Consider the following 7,564-nt stretch of genomic DNA (forward strand, 5'->3'; position numbering starts at 1 on the left):
ACTTTTCCACATATACATCAAAACACATATCACCTTAATAATAGATACACACAACAATCATCGCCAAGCAATCAACGACTCTCACTAGCTACCCTTTTTCCCGTGTCTGGCTTAAGTCCGATGGGGCCATGATTTTGAAATGAGGGCACCTACTCACCCAAAATCTAGCATCGGCTGGGGCTCCCAACGTACAAACACCAGGTTCATTTTAATTGACACCCTATATTCATTAGATTCATTGGTTCAGGTTCCAAAATCGTCGGCTCTGATACCACTTTGTAACACCCCCGCACACTAGGATGCCTTACCAAGGACCATTCCAGTGTGAGACGGTGTCACCATCTCGGTTTCCCGAGGGAGTAGATCAAATTAGACAACAAAACAACAATCTTATATTATTAATATGTCTTATACAATACAACTCAATACAACGTCTTTATAATAAAGGTACAACCATAACACTTATGACACTGCCTCTCTAGAACGGTAGCGTGATGACTCGATCCCTCCAATCCTAGCAGCCACAATCAACAAAACATGCTAAGCCAACTGCTCACCATCCCCGAATGGATCACCGCAGGTTTTACAAATAATAACAACGGGGTCAGTACTGACTAATCAAATGTAAGACAATATAACAATATCAACAGCTGATCATCCTCTATCCCAGTCTCACGACCTCGCACAGTAACCGACTACACCCCGAAGGGTGTAGCCCTGCCAGATTACCCATCGCAACAGGTAATCCTCGCCGCCAGTGGGTGACCGCAGCCCATCCCACCTAGTCCAGCTCATCAACGAGCGACTAATAATCCTTGTCCCTTAATGTGCACATCCCCTCCCATGGCGGGTTCCACGGAGGGCGAACTAGGGTGTGAAGTCACTCCCGCAAGTGACTCCACCGCCATCACAACACACACAGCCTCACAGCTGTCACAACACCACAACCGTCACAACACCGCCACAACACCACCGTCACCACTACACCAATACTCCGATGATCAGCAGATAACAATCATACACAGTACAATCAAATCTTAAATCAATTAACTGTAAACTGAGTAGGGAAACCCTACCTCGTCGTTAAGCATGTAAGACCTCCATACACAGCCACGCACGGCTCCAATATGCATCTTAACCACGATAACCATCTCCTATTACACAGCTATACTCAAAGAATCACTCAAATGAACACAAGGCAGAAACTTACCTAACATTACGCATCGACGACGATATAGACGACCACCACCCACGTCATCCTCCCTCAGCGAATCCCGTCATTCCCATGGTTGAGGTTTAGGCTAATTTCATTAAAGTGTGAAGCTATGGAGTGATAGAGGAAGGAGATAGGCTAGGATTAGAGAAAGAGAAACTGTCGAGGAAATGAGAAATGAAATGAATCTCGCGAACTTGCGTTTATATTAATGTGTCGACAATGACCATACTCGGTCGAGCACATGGAGTACTCGGCCGAGTAGGCTCTACTCGGTCGAGTATGGGTGATACTCGGCCGAGTAGCCTCAGCTAGGTCGAGCAAGTAATCCTATAAACCTCATGTTACAAGCCTGATCCCTCCCCATTCATCCCTAAGGTCTGTTTGGTCAACAATATCAGTCAACAACGTTCTTAAATATCCTGGGTGTTACATTGCCCTTGTTTTGTATTGCAGGTTGTTTTTCTTTGTTTTTGGATTTATCCATTTCATGCCGTCGTAATGCCGAAATTCCGGCTGACACTTTCTGTTTATTGTCCTTTTTCGATCGCAGGGTATCGTTTGGGACCTGTGGGGTCCGTCGTTGAGGCTTTGGAGGAGGAAGTCGATTCTGTAAGGGCTGTAGCGGCCGAGGAGGCTGCCGTATTCGAGGCGGAGGTGGAGGATGCTTCCGTAGAGGAGGAGAGGCGGCTGATATGGCCGGCTTGTCCTTTTCGTTGTGGCTCATATACAGGGTGCCTGATGAGTGGGGTTCAGCACCGGCGTGGTGCGTCGTATCATGGTTCTTGGCCTCCTCATCATCCAAAGTCTGCAAGGCACTGTCTTCTTTTTTGTTATGGAGGAGGAAAGCGGGGTTATCGTCATGGTAACCCCCTCTTCTTTCGCTGTTGCTCCTCTGTTTCCCATGTTGCTCTCTTTCTTTTCCGTTTGAGAGGATAGAGAGTGCTTAGTTCGGTAGTTGGCGGATAGGCCCCAGTTCGTTGTTTTAGGCCAGTGTCTGTATGATAGACGTTTGTTTTAGGCCAGTGTCTGTATGATAGACGTTTGTTTTAGGCCAGTCTCTGTATGATATACGTTTGTTTTAGGCCAATCTCTGTATGATAGACATTTGTCGATGTATTTTGCGTAAGGCGGTTTGTATATATGTGTTTTTGGATTGTGGTTTATTTTGTGATTTTTGGCTTTTTTTGTGTTGTGTTTCGGAGTAGCGCTGTCGGCTGCTGATTCTCCATTTGATGCTTGCACCAGTTCCTGCATCGTTAGTGTAGAAAACAGGCAACAGATAGCACATATACATAAACGCAAACACGTAGAAGCATTTGATTGAAAACCAAAATTAACCAAGATGACTTGAAATTAAAATTGAATTTTGAAATGAATTTTGAAAATTCCGCGACAAGTCGTCGCGTTCGGAATTCAAAAGGAAATGATTTGAAATTTGAGCAATTAACTCGTGTTGTGAATTAAATTGCATCGAAATTATTGAAATTGACTCGAAAAATTCAAACTCAAACCGTCAGGAAAGATTTTTAGAAAAGGATTTTTGCGAGTACATTTGCTTTTTGAGGTCAAGACTCGAATTTGTGAGTGCTTGAATTTTTGAGGAAAATTGATGTCGTGTTATCAATCTTCGGTTTTGATTTTGATGGAAAATTGCGAAAAAGCGAAAAATTTTCGGAATTTTGACTGACATGGAAACGATCCATCGCGGATCGGGGCGACTAGCCCTTCCCCCCTTAAAAAAAAAGAAAGAAAAATCCGTATGTTTAAAGCTGCGTCATGGAAACCGTGTCGGATTTCGTAAAACGCGAAAATAAGAAAATGCGAGTGTGAGGAAACACAAAATGTCCCGGATCATCCCGAAGAGGCGCGAGCTTCCTGGCGGGAGGTTTGAGGTGTCAGGAGAAAACACATGTTGAAAGAGACGAGTCAACAACGGGAATCCTGGAGAAGCCTCAAAGAGGCGCGAGTTGCCCGGCGATGGAAGCCGGCTCTCCCCTTTTTCTGAAAAGTGCGTTGATCGTTTTGTATAAATAGGGACGTTTGCGCTTCATCGCTTCATCATCCGAAACACAAAATCATCTCTACAAAACCTCTTCTTCTTCCACAAAAATATTTCATGGATGCTTTTGAGAACGCATTGCGACAATGGTGCCGGGATTTGTCGCCTCCCGAAAAGTATTAACTCGCTTGCATGGGAGTTGGTCAATTGTTGGTGCTTCGTCAAGTCAAGGTGCAACCTTCGTTTCTTGAAGCATGTTCTCGGTTTTGGGATTCGAAACATCATGTTTTCGTTTTCCCGAAAGGTGAGCTTTGTCCTCTTGCCGAAGAAGTTGGAGCCATTGGTGGGTGGCCGAGTTGTGTTCCGGTGCTTCCTCCGACTCGGTTGTGCTATAAGGAGAAATTCCGTTACATGTTGGGCTTATCAACAAGCCAAATCAACTTTCTTCTTGCTCCACATGGTGTGGATATGTTGGCTCTTATCAACATCTTTTCAAACCGATTAGATGTTAATGTCTCGGAGGTGGCTAGGAGAAGGGCTCTTGCATTTTGCCTCGTCCATGTGTACCTCTTTGTTGATGTCTTGAAGAAGGAGGGGCCAAGATGTCATGGTAGCATGACCCTCATCTATGTGATTGAGCAAATGGAGCATGGCAGAGATCCATCATGGTTGGGGCTCGGAGAGATTATCTAAGCTTTGGACAAGGAAGGCTCTTGTGGAGAAGCTCCCTCTTTCGGATCCCCAAGGATCCTCCAAGTGTGGCTATTGGAGAGGCTAAGGTATGTAGAGCCTCTGGTTGATCCTTCTTCTTACTCCTTCCGTCACCTTACTATGAGGAAGAAGTTGTACCCGGATAGTTTTGCTTCTACCGAGGCCTATTGGGCCGCAAGATTGGCGGAGGAGGGTGGTCCTCATATCCGTTGGGTGGTGCCGTGGTGGCACTTGAGGTCCTTCACGGGGTTGCCCGCTTCGGGTGCTAGTCCTCGTTCTTTGATGGTGGTGGGTTTGAAGGTTGTTTCCTTCATTTATCCCGAAAGGCTCATGAGGCAAATGGGGCGTCAACAAAAGGTGCCCGCTCAAGATACTCTTGTCCAAGAGAATGTTTTCCGGAACTCCGAGCTCGTGGAGTTCTTTGAAAGGTGGTGGGCCACTCGGCTACTTTGGGAGGTGCCAAACCCCGTCGCCACGACATGGGTGACTCCCGCTTATGTCAAGTGGTCACAAGCTCCGTCCTTGGAAGAGAGATCGAAATTCCGTAAGGACGAGGTTATCGACTTGAAGTACCGAGAGGTTGGCAAGGCCAACCGTGCCTTTTTTGAGGAGTATGTTGATGGAGCTACCCCTGATGTGATGAGACCACCGAAGAGGAGGAGTTCCGGCCCCAAGAATATGGTGGGCCATGCATTGGCTCGTCTTGGGTCGAATATGGGGTCTTGTGCTAGACCGGAGGCCGTCGCCGTCTTAGATCCGTTGAGGATCCGTTCCGAGGAGGAATTCCATGCTAGGCGGGCCAACAAGAAGAACAAGGGGAAGATGTACCCCGAGGGAAAAGGCAAGGGTAGAATGGAAGAGTGAAGACCTCCATTACCCACTTTATTATTATGTTGTATTATTGTTGTGAGTTTTTATTATGTTGTACTAGCTAGTTGTTGTGTGTTTTGTGCTAGTTTTATTATGTGAGGTGTGTTAGTTGACACCTTAGCCTCGACAAGTTGTAGACTCGTCGAGCTTTATTTGTTGTTGAATTTGTAATCCCTCCCATTATTAATTAAATAAGAGGATTGCCCGTGTCGAAAATTGTGAACGCTTGTTTCTTCCATCCATCTTGTAAAGGCAATTCAATTTGAATCGTCCTAAACAATTGCACTTGGGAAAGTGGTATTTTGTGGAAAGGGAGAAAGGCTCATTTTTGTATTTTGTGGGAAAGGGAATGGTTTTCCCTTTCTTTTTTTGGAAGTTGATGTGGGTGATGTTGTTTTTTTGATTGTGGGAATGGTTGTATCCTTCTCGTGAAAGAAAGGACTGCCTACGTATTCACCTGAAGAGGTGAAATTAAACCATGATCGTAGTTCGAAATGTTTTGTGAATTTGAATTGGGTTTTGTGGTTGTATCCCTCATGCATAAGAGGGACTGCCTACGTATCCACCTGAAGAGGTGAAATCAAACCATGCTCGTAGTTCAGGGGGTTTTTTGTTTTAGTGCAAATGGACGTTGCCTTTGACAGATCAAAGGACATTCGAAACGGGCAAGGTGCCGCAGCTTAGACTCGATAAAACATGCAATTTCAAGTCAGAACACGTTGAGGAACTTGACTTGAAAAGGGTTGAGGTCGTTGCTAGTTGTAAAACTAGGCTAGGTTGTTGGTTGCCAGGGTTCAAGGGTAGTACTTCTTGAGTTGGTCTAGGTTAGTCGGGTTTGTAAAGTCCTCCCCATCTAGGTCACTCAGTCTCACTGCGCCCCCCGAAAGTATTTTCTTGACCAGGTATGGCCCGGCCCAGTTGGGTTTGAATTTTCCCTCGGATCGACGGGTAATGGTGCTCGAACTGACTTGAGGACCAAGTCGCCCTCCTGGATGTTTCTGGGTTTGACCTTCTTGTTGAATTCCCGTTGTACACGTCGTTGGTATAGCTGGACGTTGTGCAAGGCGTTGAGTCGTCGTTCGTCTAGGAGAGTGAGTTGTTCGTACCTTCGACGGGTCCATTCCGCCTCAGGGACTTGACTCTCCAGTAGGATGCGTAGAGAAGGGACCTCTAACTCTACCGGCTGAACCGCCTCCATACCGTATGCTAGGTAGAAGAGTGTGGCGCCTGTCGGTGTTCGAATGGAGGTTCGGTATCCCCAGAGTGCGAATGGGAGTTTGCTCGGCCAATCGCGGTAGTTGTCTTGCATTTTCTTGATAATGGTGACAAGAGTTTTGTTTGCTACCTCCACCGCTCCGTTGGTTTGGGGACGGTAGGGGGATGATCGATGTCGCTTGATCTTGTATTTATCCAGCAAAGCTTGAGTTTCTGCCCGGAAGTGAGAGTCTTGATCGCTGATGATTTCATGGGGTACCCCGTATCGGCAGATGATGTTGTTTTGAATGAACTTTGCCACTTGTTTGGCGGTCAAGACTGCATATGACTGTGCTTCTACCTATTTGGTAAAGTAGTCGATGGCGACGAGGACGAAGCAATGCCCCTTGGTGCCTATCGGGTTCACTTTCCCGATGAAGTCGATGCCCCAGGTTGAGAAAGGCCAGGGTGATGTCATGGTGTATAAAAGAGATGGTGGTATGTGTTGTATGTTGGCGAAAATTTGGCAATTGTGGCAATGTTTGACGTAGTTACGGCAATCGGCTTCCATGGTGGTCCAGTAGTAACCTAGCCGCATGATTTTCCGTGTAAGCATCATTGCACTCATGTGAGGGCCACATTCTCCGTCGTGAACCTCTCCCATGACTTTTTTGGCTTTACGATGGTCAATGCAAAGGAGGATAATTCCTTGGGGTGTTCTTTTGTAGAGTTGATTTTGGTTTATCACAAATTGTGATGCAAGTAAACGGATGGCTCTTTGTCCTCTTTGGTCAAAGTTGGGAGGGAATTCGTTTTTGGTTTTGTAATTTAGGATGGCTTGGTACCAAGGTTCATCATGGCTTTCCTCATCGTCGATAATGGCACAAATGTGAGCTGGCTCGCTCCTGCTCTCGACACATAAGGGCATTGATGTCATGTCGTCAGGTATGTTGACGAGCGCGGCAAGTTTTGCCAGGGCATCAGCAAATTGATTTTCCTCTCGTGGAAAGTAGAAGTAGTCGACTTGGTCGAAGAACTCGGCCTGTTGATTGATCTTTGCTCGGTAGGGAGCTAAGCTGTCAGATCGTATTTTCCATGATCCGGACACCTGATTGATGATGAGTGAGGAATCGCCGTGGACCCTCAGTCTCTTGATGCCAAGTGTGATGGCTGCTTGTAGGCCGATGAGGCATGCTTCATATTCAGCGGCATTGTTGGTGACGGCGAAGTCTAGCTTGACCGAGATCGGAACATGTTCTCCCTCTGGTGATATTAGAAGGATTCCTACCCCGAAGCCTCTCAGATTAGATGTACCATCAAAGTATAGGTCCCATATGTCGGAGTCGGCACAAAGGATGTCTTCGTCAGGAAGTGACCATGTGTCGGTCGTTGGATCCTCGTTGACAGGATTTTATGCTAGGAAATCAGCGACTGCCCTTCCCTTGATAACCTTGAGGGGTACGAACTTGAGGTCGAACTCGGACAGCATCAGTGTCCACCTAGACAGCCTTCCGTTTAGTACGGGTTTTTCGAAGATGTATTTGACCGGGTCCATCTTGGAGTAGATGTGGACC

This window comes from Silene latifolia, chromosome 8 (assembly GCF_048544455.1).
Source record: "Silene latifolia isolate original U9 population chromosome 8, ASM4854445v1, whole genome shotgun sequence".
In the NCBI taxonomy this organism is placed as follows: Eukaryota; Viridiplantae; Streptophyta; class Magnoliopsida; order Caryophyllales; family Caryophyllaceae; genus Silene; species Silene latifolia.